This window comes from Triturus cristatus, chromosome 1_1 (assembly GCF_964204655.1).
Source record: "Triturus cristatus chromosome 1_1, aTriCri1.1, whole genome shotgun sequence".
NCBI lineage: Eukaryota > Metazoa > Chordata > Amphibia > Caudata > Salamandridae > Triturus > Triturus cristatus.
Genome location: NC_140579.1, coordinates 1,029,585,163 through 1,029,603,998, shown reverse-complemented (window position 1 = coordinate 1,029,603,998; position 18,836 = coordinate 1,029,585,163). Strand labels below are relative to the sequence as shown.

Here is an 18,836-nt window from a genome sequence, read left to right as displayed (position 1 = left end):
ACAAGAGCACCAGCAATAAAAAAAATTGCGGAAAGTAATTGCCCTGAGCCATGTAAAAGGTTGTCAAACTAGGTCAAAGCACCAAAAAGCAGTTCCAATACTTGGCTGTAGGTTGGTTATTAAAGTAGATGCTGTGGGTTCTCGCCAAATGAATGTTAGAAATGCAGACAACATCAAGCTGCATACAGTCCTTTAACTGACCTTCCAGTCGGCTGGTCTGACTTCAAACTTGTAATATTAAATGCTCCAATACTCCAAATCTGTAAGCTGTCTGTAAACTGCAGGTTTCAAGCATAAGGTCACACAACACATTTTCTACTGTGTAAGCTGATTGTAGGCTGGCTGTCTTCAAGCCACACAAGTCTGACATAACTTCAATTCATAAGGCTGCGTGTAAGCTATGCAGGTCCCAAGCATCGGATCATGAATTAAGTAGGCTGAATGTGGTTTGGCAGATTACAAGCCACACAAGATCCAATGCCCAAAATATCCAATGTGTAGGCTTTCTGATGTAGTAGACACCGGTGGGGATCCAGGGCGTCAGTCATCTTTCTCTTCAGGTTCAGCTACCTTCTCTTAGGCTCATGTGCAGTTTCCTCAGTTACTTAGCCTTTTCACGTGTGGTTCTTTTGCCAATTGTCGCCACTTTTACAAACCAAGTAAGGTCCTTCTAGGTAATCAATCTAGTCGCAAGTAGTGTAGAATATGTAGGTTTATTCTGTTACAGGTAAGATGGTACATGCTCCACTGGGAGCAGCATCCTGCTGCTCAGCCCTACTCATTCCAACTGACCACTCATCCAAACCATGCACTCATGAACATTCTATTACATCACACTCACACAGGTTGAGGAGCAAGGAACTAGGAGACACAGGATATAACAGTGTTGTTCGTGAAAAGTCCCTGGTGAAAGCCATTGAGAAAGCCCCAGCTCCTGATAACAAAGAAAAACTTTTATCCTTTGCTGGGCTTTGTGAATACTATAGCAAATTCATCAATGACTTTGCCACAAAAATGCAACCACTCAGAGAACTTACCAGACACAAAGTATTGTTTTATTGGACGCTGAGGCAACAAGACACCTTCCAACAGATTAAAGATGAGATTGTTAAGTTTCCCACCTTGAAACCTTTTTGTATGAACAAGTTGTGTCTTGTTTCAGTTGATGCTAGCCTATGTGGTCTTGGTGGTGTATTATCCCAGAAGTGTGGCAAAGAGGAGTAGTGTGTTGCTTTTGCCTCTAGAACTCTCAGTGATAAGGAAAGAAGATACTCCCTTATTGAGAGAGAACGTTTAGGTTGTGTGTATGGCATTGAGCACTTTTGCAATTACTTTATGGGAAAGCAGGTGTGTTGTGAAAACAGATCACAAACCTATTGTGTCGATTTTGTCACCTGGTGGAGGATGGAATGCCACTGCCCGAATAGGTAGACTCATGTCTAGACTACAAGAATATAGCTTCAGTGTAGAGTATGTTCCTGGAAAGCACAATGTTACAGCCGATTGTCTCTCCCGCTACCCTGTCCAGGCAAAGAAGGAAACGATGTAAGTGAGGATTTTGAGATGATTGCGTCTGTTTGTGATTATGTGTCCAAAGAGTGTGACTGCAGATGACAAATGGAATTTACTTAAAAGTTTTAACCTTAGGGGATGGCCAAAATGTACAACTGTTCCTGCTGAGGTGAAGTATTTTTTACAAGTATCCACTGGATTGGAAGTGGAAGGTGAGTTGATTTTCAAAGATGGGAAATGTGTACCTCCTGAGATGTCATTCTTAAACTTGCACATGAAGGGCATCCAGGAATGTCTTCAATGAAAAGATTGGTGAGGTCTAGCTTTTGGTGGCCTACTATGGACAAGATGGTCAACAGGACTGTCAGAGAATGTGCTGAGCGTAAACAGCGACAAGATGATAGGCCTTTCCCTGCTCCTTTGAAGCCAGTGCCTTGGCACAAATCCCCATGACAGAAAAGTGTGTTTGATATCTCTGGGCCATTTTATTGCTTACCACAAGAAGCTCATTTTGCCTTGGTGATTATTGATTACCACTCTAAATGGCCAGAGGTTAAGTTTGTCGCTCATGCCACCTCACAAACTATAATAGAGTTTTTCAGAGAGATCTTTTCTTGCGAAGGGAGTCCTGAAGTTCTGATGATAGATAATGGTGTGCAATTGAAATCCCGTGAGATGGAAGAATATCTGACTTTGTGTGGCATTTAACATTGTACTACTGCTCTTTATAAATCACAAGGAAATGGCCAGGTTGAAAGGTTCAACCGTGTCCTTAAAGATGGTGTGGAATTGGCCAAGAAATCAGGTAAAGAGTGGAAAGTTGTGCTGAGAGAAAGACTTTGGATGTATCGCATTACTCCTCATTCTGTTACTGGAGTCATCCCATTCCGACTTTTGAGAAGGAGAGATCCTACATCCAAACTCTGTCCTTGGTGGATAAAGAAGCAAATGGTTGAGGGTGATGTGAATAATGATGTGCAAAATGATTTTTCTAGAGTCCAACAAAAACAGGATAAGATAAAACACTTTTATTATGCTAAAATGAAAGTGAGAGTTCCCACCTTTGTTGTAGGAGATTGGGTGAGAATACGCAAACCTGGTCTCGGAACGAAAGGAACTTCCAAGTTTGGTCCTGCCATTAATTTTAATAGTGTTGCTTGTAACTCAAGATGGCAAGGTGTGGTACATAAGACGTGTTGTTAAATGTCACACTACTCTCAACGATGTCAACCGTGGCTATTTTGACGACACTCCCATTGGTTCTGACTCTGTTGCTTACTGTGTGAAAACAGATGGAAGAGGTGCTAAACCTCCTGTTAAAATTAAATACTATATTTAATGCTTTTGTGTTAAGGGAAGGGATGTGTTACATTCTTTATTATATTTACACTGTTTCTTTAATTCCCTTCTTCCGAATTATTTCTATTCAATGTGCTTTTCCTGTAATGGTTCTACAGTCCAACTTGGTTTTTCTCTGGAGCATTTGTCCAGAGCAGGCGTTTGTACTGTGCTGGATTACAGTGAACCCTTTTTCTACATAACTTGTCTTCCCTGGATTGAATACAACAATGCCAATATTTGATAATTATTATCAGTAATTCTGCTTTTCAGATAATTACTGAGGCAAAGGAGATTCCAAGGTGATGGGTCACATTGGATGGCATCTTTGAATTTCAAGTACCGGGGTACGAAAGCATCTTGAGGCTGTGGGCATGCACCCCTTTCCTCTGAGGGCAGGGAGGTTCATGGCTACACCGCTTCAGTAAGCTAACATGATGGGCTTATGATTTCTATATATCTAAGACACAGAAGGAACTTTACATCTCTGTATTTACTGAATCATGTTTTCAGGGTATCAAATGTCTTTACACTGTCCAAGTTATGACCTAGTGCAACCGGTGTGTCTAGATTTTTTCAGAAAATACCAGAGGGTGACCATCTCACTCCATCTCATCACAGACAGGGTTTACAAGTTCTGCACTTGCCCTGCAGAACATTGACACCATATACACAGGAGAGACTATAAAGGTCTACTAACCTCCGCCTGATGCAGATTCCTAAGTTATTGAGGACACACCTCTGAAGAAGATCATTCACAGTTCTTACAGCCAAGCTTTGGAACAGTTTGCCATCCAAACTGCATAGTTGTATGCTTACAGCTGTTGCCCTGTCTGTGTTGGTGTGCACACTTGCTTCAGTCTCTCTCACAAGGCCTCTACTTTCCTGGTGCTATGGTTTGTGATTTATTTCACTCAGAGAGGATAGGTTTCTATATTTTAAAACTGATTATGATTTTGCCTTTTCTGTTTCTGTGGTCAATAAAATACACGCAGGAAAGTTGAGAACTGCCTCTGCAAAGTTATGATGCATGGGCCCGAATCTCACTGCCCATGCTACACCCGTAATGCACCATAGACCAGTGTTGAATATCTGTAAAGCTGTAGCATAAAGATAACTAGGGAGGTGACTCAGGAAGGTAACTAAAAGAGAGCCTCAAACAGAAGGCACAAAAATCCACCTTACTGTAAACATGCTACGGTCCTACAGAAAATCTCCACTAAATTCTAAAACACATAATTGCACTTCAGAAAATACATTTGAATATGCAACACGTCACATAATTTCCCACCTAATAACTTTACTTTACACCATGCCACATAATACCACTCCAAACCACCCCACATAATTTGACAACCAAACACAATTCAAAGCCACACAATTCTAAACCACACAATATAATTACACTCCACATAGTACCACTTAGTGCCACATAATTACACTTCACATAATTACACTCTACTCAATACAACATAAAAGCACCCCATATAAATACATTCTATGTCAAAACCCAGCAAATACATAAATGTGCTACACACCATGAAACATTATTCCAATAAGCGTAATGTTACCCAACGTCACACAGTTCCAATCCTAACAAATATGTCTCTGGCTTGCTCTCCACTTCTATCTCTCTTTCTCTCACACTCTTTCTGCTCCTCTGTCTGTAGTTCATTCACAACTTTGTGTACTAACTACATATCCCTCTCTATCTTCCTTTCAATCTGTTCAGCGCAGTTCTCACCCCAATCTATTCACCATCCCACATAATTCCACTACACACCACACAGTTTTACCACACACAATTCCACAACCATAGCAATTCAGATTCAAGCCACATATTTTCACTCCAAACCACATACATCCGCTCCTCTTCAAACCAAACACACATGAGTAAAAGACATTGTTATTTACAACGAAAGAACTCTACCTCTTGCAAAGGTGAGACCGATTGCATTGCAAATGCTTGTTAAATTGTGTGTTTGAAAATACTACTTTTAGAAAGTGGATATTTTCTTGCTTAGCCATCCTTTGTGCCTCTGCTGGTTTGTGGGTTATCAGTTTGAATTTTGAGTGACAGGGGCTGGGGATGTGAATTCACTGTAGACAGCCACTGCGGTGGTTTAGGTGTGTCTTGCCTTTCCTGGATGAGTCAGGGCTGGACTGAATAGACCTGGGCTGCATTTAGAGTAGGAGTAGGAGATTCCCTTGCACCTGAAAGGGCCTGGTCTGCCTTACACAATGCTGTCTCCACCTCCTGCTGGGAAGCTGGGCCAGGGAGGACAGAACTGGTATTAACTGAGTACAGAGCCTCTCTGCAACAAGAAAACAAAGAGAAATGGAATATAAATATTGGGGCCCGACCCCAGAACTTTAGAATACTTCTGGTCTCAAGAGAAACCTCTGCCAAGGAGAAAAGCTGGGAAAGCTGAAGGAAAAGTACTACCCCTTTGCTGTGTGCTGTTTGGGGTAGGCCTGTAGTGACTGTTTCTGCCAAGGAGCGTACAAAGATGTTGCTGTGTGCTGTGTATCCTGCTTGAAGGAGATCTCCAAGGACTTGAAGTAGAGCTTGCTTCCTGTTCTGAAGACTGAGGGGCACAAAGACATCACCACCCGCTCCCATGAACTTTCTTGCAGGGAGTTCTGACCTGCCAAGAGGTGCCCGTTCCTGTGTTGAGCCTCTGGAGTTTGTTCCTGCTGCTGGGAGCTGGGAAAAGAGAAGCAACTAAAGAAGTGTGATGCATCCGCACCCATTTACGATGCATCGCCGCTGTGCCACTGAAGAAACTGACGCAGCACCTGCCTGTGTCTGGAGAAATCGTAGCACGCTGAATCTCATGCACTGCTCTCCGAAGTCAGAGATCACCACACCGATTCAGATGCAGGCCCTGTTATGCAACTGCAAGAACCAACGCATCATGGAACCCCGGCTGGAGAGATCAATGCAGCACCGTTGCTGCCACTGCATCGAGAAATGACACATCCCCGAATCCCCACCCATCGCACTGGGGTGGCAAGTCTACAACCATGCTGGAGTCGCAGTAAGAAGCCCACGCATTACCTCCCCGCACATTAAGAAACTGATGCATCACCTCCTCTTTAGTAAGAAAATTACGCATCACCTCCCCTGCGTGGAAGTAAGGAACCAACGCATCACCTCCACTGGAGTAAGGAACGCATCACCTTCCCTGCGGTTGTTTTTGTTTATGATTTTGACTCATCCAAGGTACTTTTTGTTGAAAGTGTTGCATCTATAGTTTGCTGTGGACAGAACTGCTTTTACGTTCTAAAGGTCAAATTTGGTTATTGTATGTTGGATTTTCGTCGTTTTGGTCTTGTTTGGTTTATATAAAGATTACTTATTTGTCTAAACTGGTGTCCATTTGTGGTGTTTTCACTGTCTTACAGTATGTGTGCACAAATGCTTTACAACCTACCTCTGAGATAAGCCTGTCTGCTCGTGCCAAGCTACCAAGCTATCCCCCTTACCCTGACTAGGAAGAAGGGTCCCTACTTGCACAAAGGTGCAAACCATTGCCAAAGAAATAATCCCAGTTCTAACACCCCTTATTTGCAATCAGCTTTAAGAAATCCATATTCTTAGAATGTGCAGATAAAGGGGGGACAGAAATGTAGATACTGCTGTAGTCAGGTCATTGCTTGGAACTTCATCAATAAAGGCAGACGTCTGTTTAACCCCTTCAGTGCCCATGACGAGCTGGACTCGTCATGGGCTGCGGTGGCGCTGTGCCCATGACGAGTCCAGCTCGTCATGAACTCCGCCCGCTAATACAAAGCGCGGCACTGGGCGGGGAAAGGGGCGGGCATGCAAGGGGTTAATTGGGATTTCTGCCCCACCTTTCTTCTTATTATAATGATCTGACCCCCAGGGGTTCCCAGAACGCATTGTGACCGGGTTATCATGTCCTAGCTGGTGTGTTTGATGACTGGGAGATGGAGGAACTCCACTCAAAGTTTTACATGGCCAGCAGCTGGCAACAACTTAATCTCCAATGATGGACCCTGCAATGAATGCACTGGCGATGGTGGAGAGTGGGGAGCTCACCGGGTACCATAAGCCACACCTGCACCTAGGCAGACCACCTCTGTGGGACCTGGACTTTACCATATGCAGGAATGCCTAAAGCCTCTGCTCTCTCCTCTTTTTTTCTCCTGGCAAGCGCCCTCAGTAAAATTTCAGCAGAACGCTGCTCTCACTTGATCCCTGGCACCAAGCTTCCACGCTCCAGCCTCCAACAGGCGTCTGACCCCACTGGCACACTCCTGTCACCTCTAGTGCCTGTTTACCAATAAACTGCTCTACAAAAGCAAAAATAGGGCACTGAGGCATGAATGGAAAAGCAGAACAGGGTGGAGCAGGTGAAGCTGTGACTTGTCAGAGGATATTACTGCTCCAAACCCTGGCTTCATGCACTTGTGACCCAGCATCAGGCAGGGTGGTTTAGAGGTGAAAGAGGGGGTTCACAGCCACCTCAGGCTTCCAGGCTTCAGGTTTGGCCCGGTAGCTCGAAAGCAGGAACAGTGCTGGCAGCCCCGTAATCTGGCATCATCTGACGTCAGAGCAGGGAGGATACTACTATTACTACTACTACTATAACAAACAATGGCAAAGCCAAAAAGTTTGATGTTGGTTGCCAGCCAATTCTTGTTTTGTCTTGTCATGGTTTTTACAACACATTATTGGGCTGAACGCTGTCGAGCCCTCATTAAAAAAAAAAAAAAAAAAAAAACAATGGCGAAAGGTAAAAGTGTTTTTCTGGCATCAAAAAATAACACATCACCATGGTATATCCAGCACTGAAGGGAACTACCTTGTGTGTGGATGGGCTCCTTGTGAAAGCGCAGCATGCCGTAACTCATTATGAAGTCAGTCAGTGGCTGCAGTGGGCTGGCATTTTTTTCCTTGATGCAAGCAGGAATGGGTGGAAGAAAAATGTGAATGACACAATCAGAGACTTATACATGAAGTCTGTCTGAAAACCCTTATAAGTAGCTATGTTATACATAATTTTGGTAAAATCAAAAGATCATGACTAATACAGACCTTAAAAATTCATCAGTCTGGCAATGGTTGCTAGCCTTGCCTTTGAGAAAGAAGGCAAGACATAAGATAGTAAGGAAGGAAGAAAGCTAAGAAAAAAAAGAAGGCAGACACAAACGGAAGGAAGAAGGACAAAAAAGGAAGGAAGAAAGGCAAAACAGAAAGACAGGATGGAGGCAAAGAGAAGAAAGCAAGGAAGGCAAATAGTAAGAAAGGAGGGAAGAAGTAAAGAAGAAAGGAAGGTAAAAAGAAGGAAATAAAAAAGGCAAGAAAGAAGGAAATAAATAAATTAAAAAGGCAAAAAAGAAAGAAGAAAAGGGAGGAGAGAAAGAAAGAAATAAGAACAAAAGAAATCAAAGAATGCAAAAAATGAAGAAGAAAAGTAAGGAAAGAATGAAAGAAAGCAAAACAGTAAAAAGAAGGAAAGAAAGATGAAAAGAAAAAGAAGAGAATGCCAAATGAAAGAACAAAGTAAAGAAGGTAAAAAGAAAGAAGGCAAAAAAAAGAAAGAAGGAAAAGATTAAAAATTAAAAAGTAAAGAAAGCAAGAACTAAAGATGCAAAAAAGCAAACAACAGAAGTAAAGAAAATGGAATGAAGGCAAAAAAGAAAGAAGTAAAGAAATAAGAAAAAAGTCTAAAAAGAAGAAAGCAAAAAGGAAAGTAGACAAAAAAAGTAAGAAAAAAGAAAGATTTAAATAAGGCAAAAGAGAAAGATAGATGGAAAAAGGAAAGAAAGAAGGAAAATGGAGGAAAGAAAGAAGGAAAAAAGAAATGAAGGAAAGAAAAAAAGAAGGTACATAAAAGGAAATGAGGCAAAAAGAAAGAAAGAGAAAGTAGGAAAGAAGGTAAAAAAGGAAAAAAGAAAAGAAAAAAGGGAAGAAGGTAAAAAACAGGAGGAAACATAAAAGGAAATGACAAAGAAGAAAGAAAGAAGAAACAAAGGAGTAAAAGAAGGAAAGATGACAGAAAAAAGAGAAGGAAAAAAGGAAAACAGGAAAGAAAGGAATTAAAAAGATGGAAAAAGGGAAGGAAAGGGTTTACAGTATATAGAATGAAAGAAAAACAGGAAAGAAAGAAGGAAAGAAGGAAAGAAGGAATGAAAGAGGATTCATATTGGACACTGAACACCGAATTACACCCCACCTCAGTTTAAATTAAATTGTTACAAGTGTGCTGCAAGTTCAAAACTGTAAACTTTGGTCTTCTCCCTGGAAAACGTTTATGAAAGAGCCATTGGTGAAACTGAGACCAGGAAAATAATATGGTATGCTGTAGAATAGCAGCAGCCCACCGCTAGCGTAACAAAAGTTGAGGGGGCCCCCCTTCAAGGTACATAAAGGGGCCCCCACTCCATATTTACTATGGAGCTGTCAGGACTGAGTATGGTGCGGAGGTGGCCCCCTGCAGCTCTAGGGCCCCCCCCGCACCACGGGGCCTGCGGGGGCCTGCGATACCCCTCTGCAGTCCACTTCAAAAGTAATTTACTACAGCATTGGAAGGAGACAGGAACTTATTAAGCTGGAATGTGCTCTGCACTCACTTCAAATTCTTCTACTATCTCACCAGGCAACACTGGTACCATGGGAACTATGCTGGTGAGAGGGTGTGGAGTAACGGCCTGAGCTGCTGACTTCGGATCTGAGGTTTGAGTCTCTGCAAAGGCTCCAAATCCTGTGATTCTGGGCAAGTCACTTAATATCCTGATGCCCACAATTCAGCACCTTGAGACCCTCATGGGTGATTTGCAGTGCTTTACACATCCTTGATTCATTTATTTATTTATCTTGTGTGCAAATGTCTACTCTGTGAAAGAGCAAAATGCAGTCACTCAAAGTAATGTTAATAAGAGGCTTAAGCAGGCTGACCCATCACCCCATGCTGTGTGCATTAGCTGCTGGAAGCAAAATGGGAATGACAAACCAAAAGACACATGGGTTAAGAGAAGTGGCTTAAAGACCCTTGAAGTGAGTATTTTATACATATTAGTTTAGTAAAATCAAAAGGTCTTGGCTAACGCCAGACCCAATAATATTTAATGAAACATGTATTTGTAAATAATCAATGCAAGGTTGAATTTGGGTTACTGTAAATATCATTTGTTACAATCTCTCACTTGAACAACACTCAATATATTGACCTCAGAATGATAAAGCCTTTTCTGAGTCCACTTTATGTAGTAACTTACGATCTACACAGTACAAAAGATTTCAGTAGAAAATGTTGTTATTGAATTGTTTTGCACGTTTCTTTATGTCTGAATCCACCTGCTAGCCTTTACACCCATCTCATAGCATTACAATAAATCTTTTATGTTTAGAATTTTCTTGAATATTAAATCACATTTATTTAATGTAATTATTAATTATTTTCGGTGTGCGTTCATTTTACATCTATACTTCCATTATTTGCCATAGAAGGGTTTTGCAGGCCACTAGTTAGGCATGTGTGGAGCTGGGATTACTCCAGCTGTGAGGTTGGGTACAGTTATTACTGTTTTGGGTCCTTTTTGAGATAGTAACTTTAGAAGGGCTGTTTTTGCACAGGAATGGTATTACTTTTTTGTGAGTGGATGCACATCCCTACATAAACCCCTCCTTACTCCTCTGAATTTCATTAAGGTACTTCTTTAGATTCTAAGTATAGGAAGCACAATAACGTTTTTTCTTAAGTATTCCATTTTCATAATTAAGCATGGCTAGTTTAGAATACCTTAATGATGATTCACACACACAGGTACCAGAGAACATGCTTGCAGATCATTGTTTCAAAATGTGAGGTAGAAGAGGTGCACAGCACTTTCCATTGCCTTGGGATTTAAACGTGGGGGCAAGCAGCACGGTTATGCCTGCAGCCAGCATGTGACATCATCACACAATTGGTGGCTGTGGGAGCAATTTTTCTATGGCCACAACAAATAACGACGCATGGTACACATGGGTTGGTTTGTTTGGGAGCATGTTGGGGTTAGAGAAATAAAAAGGTGGTTGTCTCTTGGGAGGAAGCGGTGAAGGCTCAATGAGTGGAGAGATGGATAGGCAGGAGAAGCAAGAACAGAGGAAGTTGTGTGTGTAGAGAGAGAGGGAGAATGAGGATGATGGTTTGCTTAAGGGGGGAGCAGGTGTTGGGTTCTTCTGTACATTCTCTGGGCGTCTGAAGGTTCCATACACTGAGGGAATGCATGGAAGGTTATGGAAAAGGGTTTTCTAGATCAGTAGGATAAGCAGTTGGATGGCTGTTTGTAAGCGGTGCGTCCACGTCGGTGTCGTCCTGCTGACTTAAATGAAGAAACTTTAAATTTCCTGGAGTCTGCACTACCTTACACTGGTGAGCAATTGGAGCAACTTTTAAGTTTTCACTGTGGATCCGCAAGTCTTCATCAACCACTGTCTCCAAGGTGGTGGTGCGACCGAAAGCACCATCATAAGGTACTGTGTCCTGTTTCCTTTCCTTCAAGGATTACTATTGAGGCGGTTACTCGCGCGAGCCATCTTTGATGACGATCTTAGTTATTGGGCATATTACGCCCATGTCATTACGCGACCGTCCCTTGCATTCCAGCCATTTTCTTCCCTACGGGTTTCGGTGATCTGCACTCAAGCACCATCCTACATCACCACGCAAGCGTACAAAGCGTCGTGGCCATCTTTGACTCAGGCACGTTCTTCATGAAGTGCTGATCTTGGTGATCTGCACACCGCTGTAAAACGTGTATTTTCTTAACACATGTGCCAAGTCTCCACCTTCACAAGGGCCGATTCTGATGATCCGCACACCATATTTAGCATGCAATTATTCAGTGACATGCACTTTTCACATCAGCTATTTTGTTGCAGGCATTGTCATGAATCCATACGTTGTTCCCAATAAAAACCCACCCCAATCCCGTGCATCCTGCACTCCAATGTTATATGTGTGTATTTATAGGTAGGTGACTGTGTAACTGTAGAGAGTATGAGGATCTTTGTGATCCATTGTTGTCATTATGCATAGTACAGATTGCTTTGTTATTGCATGGTACAGATCGCTATTTTACTTTTGTTTGGACTTCGCTCGCTGCTCAAGAATGGTTTGGCAGGTGTTGGAGACACTTGCGTTTGGTGGTGGCAGTGTCGGGTGGCCTGCTTCGCGTCTGTGTGCACGGCGCGAGAGCAGGAAACACCTGAGCATCGGAGTCGGGTTGCTCGCGCTACAAGCAACCCGGAACGTGAAGCACGTGCGCGCGCTCCTGTTTACGAACGTCTCTGGGTGTGGCTGGAGTATTTAAGCCACACCCAGAGTCTGGAAGGTGCTTAGCCTTCCGCCTCTGCAACGGAGAACATCGCGCTGACCTGGCTCTGCACTTACCTTCAATCTGACTCCTTGTTTCCTGAATCTTCTTACTTCCATCTCAGCTTCCAGCATCTTCATAGTTTCAAGCTTCCACGGCGTGATGCAATCTGAAAAGAAAGGAAATTAAGCTAAGTGAATTTTCTCTTACACAATCTTCTGGCGCCCATCGCAAGAGAGAGTTTAAGTAAAGGAACTTTACTAATTTTTGGACACTCTGGACATTTGATATGTTAGTAATCGGAATAAGTTTTTAATCAAAAAAGAAACGGAATTTTTCTCCACCAAGTTGTAAACACTACAAGAAGAGATATAGTAGTGTGTATGTGTTATGTATATCTTTTGTTGTGATTTATCTTTTTGATTCAGTAGAAGTGATTTGCGACAACGGAAAAAATCAGGAAGGATTGCTCAGTAAGTGAACAAAGCATAGGGAACTTTTTTAAGAAAACGAACAATGCAATTCAATTAATCAATAGCGCAGAATTATTAATGAATGTTATGTATTGTTTGCTTGTAGAACTTTCAAAATTCAACTGCTCCTTTACTCGCAACAATCAACAGACAAGTGAAGAACATTGAACTCCCTTCACAACGCAACACCTTCCTGGACGCGAAGCCTTACCCTGTAGAATCGCAGGTAGGATTATTATAGCAAAACTAAACACCAAAACTAATCAAAGTGATCACAAAAAGTTAGAATATTCAAGAATAAATAACTGGAGGGTCAGTTAGCTAAGGAATCTTCTTGTTGATTCGCAGGTCGACTACAGGAACGTCATTAGCGTCGATCCCGGCCCTCCTCCCTCAATCCTATCGTCAACTTAGGAGTGCATATAAAAATCTTGGAGTACCGAATAGAGTTATAGGGAGTTTGGCCCATAGCGTCTCTGCGAAACATCACCAAGCACCTTACAGGTAAGAGGTAGGAGACTTCAGGTAAGAGTGCTTGGTATACCTGACAGGCATTCCCTAAGGTGACACGCACACCAAGCATGAAAACAGTGTAGCATTTCTGCGTGCACCTTTTACAGTGACACGCACACCATATATTTAGTACGCTTATACCTTATTGTTTAATATAACTGAAGTTTGCGTTTTCTTTAAACTTTACTTGTAATTCTTAATTATTTAACATTTATTGCGCAGTCTGTACACTTCGCATCTTACAAGAACTTTATTGCATCATACTATTGCGTCATGCATCAAGCAATTGCTTCACCAGCACCTCTTGTGCCCAACCCAGCCTCTCCAGAAATAGATTGGGAAAAATGGAAAGAAGGGTTTGAAGCATATCTGGAGGCCCTTGATGGAGAGTCATTCACATGCAAAAAGAAATATGCCATTCTCAGACATTGTTTAGGTTCAGAAGTTCACAACATTTCGAAACATATCCCAAAAGAACTTGTTATTGTAGTCAAAGGTGACGGCGATTGTGTAGAAGATCAGTATGTTACATCCATCAAAGCTCTGATTACTCGTTTCAAAGCTTGCAAAAATATTACTTTGGAGAGACACACATTTAACAAGAGGGTTCAATTGCAAGGATAGTCTGCTTTAAGTTACTTTGGCACTTTGTCCGTTCTTGCAGCCTCTTGTGAATATAAAGCATTTGAAGAGGAAATGATAACGGATCAACTAGTTGAAAAAACAAACAATAAGAAAGTTCAAGAAGCTCTTTTATCCAAACTTGACCTTACGTTGCAAAATGAGCTGGACATTGCCAGAAGAATAGAAAACACTATCTGGAACAATTGTCATTATCAGATAGTAAAACTCAAAGTGTTCTAGCAGTTAAAAGCAAATATAAGGGAAAAAAAAGAATTCAAGGAAAGGTTGGATAAAAGAAACGGTAACTATGCAACGAGGAAAGAATTGGAGTGCTACAGATGTAGCAGTACAAGTCATCTAGCTCATGTTAAATTGTGCCCTGCTGTTAATAAAATATGTGCCAAATGTTCAAAGAAAGGTAATTTCGCAAAAGTTTGTAGATCCAGTGGAAGCGGTTCATCTAGGAAGGTGCATAATGTGGAATCGACAGCTGAAGCGTCTCATATTCACCATTTTGGACATGGAATGTTCAGAAGGCATATAGGGCATTCATTTACAAGGAGTGGGAAGACAGTTGTGTTCCATAAGTGTGAATGGTGTGAATGTCAAAGTGCTAGCTGATTCTGGGTCTCCTTCCACCCTGATAAGTGAGTCTGTCTGGAAGGAGTCATTTTCTAAGCAGGTTTTGAGACAGTCTGCTATACATCCAGTAGGTTATGGTGGGAAGGCCATTTATGTTGTCTGTGAATTCAACGCTGATTTTGAATTCAGGGGGAGCAAGTCTTAAGGTATGATATATGTAGGAAAGGATAAAGCATGCCTTCTTGGGTGGAAAGGCCAAGGCAATCCAGGTATCATACTAGTTCCTAATAACTTTCATCAAGTAATATTGAAGAAGGATTTCTTCCAAGTGCAAGCTGTCAAGAAGAATCATGGGAGTTATTTACCCAGATGTATTAAAAAAAGAGTTGAGTCTGTTTAAAGGTTTCAAGCATAAGATTAAACTAGTGTAAGGAGCTCATCCTGTGGTGCACAAGGTCAGAAGAGTGCCTTTAGCGTTGCACTCAGATTTACGAAAAGAATTAGATAAATTGTGCTCATGTGATATTTTAGAACCTATTGAGTCCTCTGACTGGGCATCTCCTGTGGTTCTTACCAGGAAGGCCAATGGTACCTTACGCATGTGTGTGAATTTGCACAGTCTCAATAGGAATATTTGGATAGACCTACATCCTCTACCAAATATTACACAAATGACATCCACCCTCAAGGGTGCCAAATGGTTCAGTTTATTGGTGCATATCATCAGATTGAATTGCATGCAGAGTCTAGACATCTTACCACGTTCATTACTCCAGAGGGTCTTTTTCAATCTATGCCCTTTGGCCTTGCCTCTGCTTCGGCTGTCTTTCAGGGAGTGGTAGACAGCATGTTCAAAGAATGCCTGGAGTAATGGCCTTTCAGTATGATGTATTGGTGTATGGGGAGAACCAGGATCAACACCACGAAAGATTGTACCAAATGTTGACGTTGTTAAGACAAAAAGGTGTGACTCTGGGGATGGAAAAATGTAGGTTGAAGGTGCCTACTGTGGACTATTTAGGATATAGGTTATCATCAGAAGGGGTGCAGCCCAAGACCAGTTTAGTTAAAGTAATTGAAGACTTTTGCACTCCTAGTGACAAGGATCAGTTGAGATCTTTTATGGAACTCGTTGAATTTAATGCCTGCTTTATTCCCAATTGTGCGTCCATGACCTATAACATCAGATGTCTCCTCAAGAAAAATGTCAGGTTTTGTTGGAATGATGAGACTCAAAAGAATTTGAACTGATCAAACAGGAGGTAGCACATACCATTCCTCTTAAGGCGTTCAGTACGGAGGATCAAACCGAAATTATGACTGATGCTAGTCAAAAGGGTTTGGGTGCTGTGTTCATGCAGCATAGAGATGGCAAGGATGAAGTGATAGCATTTGCTTCTAGGAGTTTGCATGGGGCCAAGTACACTTATTCTGTGATTGAGTGGGTAGCTCTCGCCTGTTGGTGGGGTATCACATGGTATGGTTCAAGGTTCGTGGTATGTGTTGACCACAAACCAATGGTGGAACTATTCACCACAAGGAGTGGGGGAAAAGCAACCCATAGAATTGCAAGATGGCAGTATAGACTCATTGAACATAATTTCAGCGTTGAGTATGTGCATGGCAGGAGAAATCTTTTGGGAGATTGTCTGTCTTGGTTAACTCCTCGTTGCAGTGACGGTGTCAGACAAGTGATGAGCTTGATGAATTTGAATTGGTGTGCAGTGTAGTAGATCAAACTGAAGGTGCCATAACAGAACAAGAGTGGATAGAGATTTCCGAGAGTGATCAAGAATTTAAGGAAATTTTAAACAAATTAAGCAAGGGAAGGTCACATGGAAATAATGATCAGGGTCATGTCAGCAAATACAAACATGTCTTTGATGAATTATCTGTTGTGAACAGGTTATTGTATTGGTTGTCACTTTTGGTGGTGCCAGATGGTATGAGAAACAAGGTGCTTGCGTTAGCACACGAAGGTCACATAGGCATGCGTGCCATGAATAGGAGGATAAGAGAGAATTGCTCACTGATAATGGTCCTCGATTCGTATCCATTCAGTTTGTGGAATTTGTATGTTCCATGGGCATTAAGCACATTAAAATGTCATTATATCATCCAAGAAGCAATGGGCATGTTGGACGATTTAACAGAGTTATAAAACAGAACGTGCAATTGCCAAGAGTGAGTGGTCTAAATTGTAAGGTGGAACTTGGAAAACTATTGTGGGCTGTTCGCACGGCCGCTAACTCTGAAACTGGTGTATCCCCGTTTCTTTTGCTAAGAGGGGGTGCGCCTGTTCCCAAGTTGTTGAGAAGATGAATGGGTGAAGGCGGGTTTACATTGCCAAGAGTGAAAATTGAAGATGTTGGCAAAAGACGAGCTGAAGCACAGAGCAGATCTGATCAAATACATGTTGATCAAGGCTCTAAGCAGTTAAAGGTTGATGCAGGTGATATGGTGAGAGTGAAGTGTTTCAGGATTTTACCTAAAGGGAACTCCAAGTTCTCTGCCTTGAAAAAAGTTGTGAAAGTCAATAAAAGTGTAGTAAAATTGGATAATGGCAAGTGGTGGAACAAAGGGAAGATTTCTGTATCAAAGATGGGTTTGAGTGACCGAACTAAGAACCAGGTTCGGGTCAAAGATCATAAGGAGACCAATGTCATGGGTCGTTCACTGTCATCCAGGCCAACCACATTGCCTTCTAAGTTCCAGGATTATGTTTTAGAATGCTGATCATTTTATTATGTGTGATTCCTCCTTCTTTTTCAAGTGTACTATAGTTATAATTGTTGTCCTTTATGTTTCAGGTTTTCCTGTATTTATTTATTTAGGTAAAGGGGAAGATGTGTTGGGTTCTTCTGTACATTCTCTGAGCATCTGGAGGTTCCAGGTGCTGAGAGAATGCATAGAATGCAACGGCAAAGGGAGTTCTAGATCGGGAGGATAGGCAGTTGGTGGGCTCTTTAAAAGCGGTGCGTCCATGTCAGTGTTGTCCTTTTGACTTAAATAAAAAAACCTTAAGTTTCTTGAAGTCTGCGCTTCCTTACAGCAGGCAACGCAATGGAGAAAATGGAGGACAGAAAGGAGGGACACGTGGAAGTTATCTCACAACGTTTGGGTTTGGTTAAGGTCCTGGTTTGGGGAAAAGGAGGGGCTGTAACATTGAGGAGGGAAACAGTGAGTTGCAGGAGGAAGGGTTAGAAGAAACGGTCAGATCAGTGATTTAGGCATAATAGCATGTGCGGCTCAGCCAAAAGATGTAAGAATTAGCCCAACTTGCTCCTAATAAAAGTGGCCTTTTATATAGCTCTAATGGAATGAAGTAGTAATTCTCCTCCTAGCACTGGCTAACTTACACAAATAATACTGCAGCATTTTTATTTTACATCCAACAGCAGCAATATCTTTCTTCACCGTCTAAAAAATCAATTCTGACACCATCAATAAAAGAATACCGTTTTTTGGTTTGTTTCAATATCCTACTCATTTCACATAAAATTAATACTTTATGAAATTTGCCCACACGTGCAGCATCTAGTATTGTGATTACTTGCATATTCCATTCTCCTGTAGGGGGATATGTTTTGGATGACTACTTTGGCTATTTTGTGATAGAATAAAACCTGCTAGGGCATTTGCCCTAAAGTTACCTTTAGAATAGTGTCAGGCTTTATTTTTCCAATTACCTCTGTTCTGTGTGACAGTGTCTCAGCAATTCTGTTGAATGACACTATTAACTCAAACTTCACACATAAATTCCAACTTTTATCACTACAGATTGTGTTAAATGAGGTGAAGGGAGCACCAGGTTTATGACATACGTTTTATGAATAATTGTTAACAATATTGTTAGACCTAGTTCCCCCTCTATTTTTAGGTCTCGCCTGAGCCAGCGCATGCGTTGCTCTGGTGAGACATTTAGTGAGTGAGCTTTCAAAAGTCCGACCACAGCTTTTGGGATGGCATAGAGCGTGTGGTTACGCGCACAATGATGAGCAGAGGTGCCATCTGGCTTTCCTCTCTCGCACCACTCGCGTCCTTTTTTTCTTTTAGCGCACACGTGCACCCAACTCCCGGGCTTGTGTTTTTTAACTTTCACTTTTTTGTCTTCTCCGGTCGCGGATTCCCATCATCGTGTCTTTCTAGCCTTCCGGCACCCTCCACCACTCGCGTCCTTTTTTTTTTTCTTTTAGCGCACACGCAACTTCCGCTTCTCCCCCTCCCCCACCACAGATCACGTCTCACGGTCGCTCGTGCGCGCGGCCACTGCTTGTTGGACATTGGTAATGGTCCCGACGATAGTGCTCAGAGTTGGACGCAGGAGAATACACCGCTGCTCCACAAATGTTAGATACGTAAAATAGTCGTTTTCATTGAGTTTTGCTCACCCATTCATCCCTGGCTTAAGTCCCTTAAATGGAGTCTCACTCAGTCCCCCATCGCTGGATTCCCATAACTTCT

At 42.0% G+C, this 18,836-nt stretch overlaps 1 long non-coding RNA gene across 1 annotated transcript in view; it reads right to left on the bottom strand.

Annotated features, from left to right (window-relative positions):
* Positions 1–18,836, bottom strand: part of LOC146871483 (uncharacterized) — a 56,871-nt gene that overhangs the window by 16,919 nt on the left and 21,116 nt on the right. Inside the window, exon 2 of the long non-coding RNA XR_014959563.1 lies at positions 12,258–12,349. This is a non-coding gene — a long non-coding RNA (uncharacterized LOC146871483). The remainder of the gene's footprint in view (positions 1–12,257; positions 12,350–18,836) is intronic.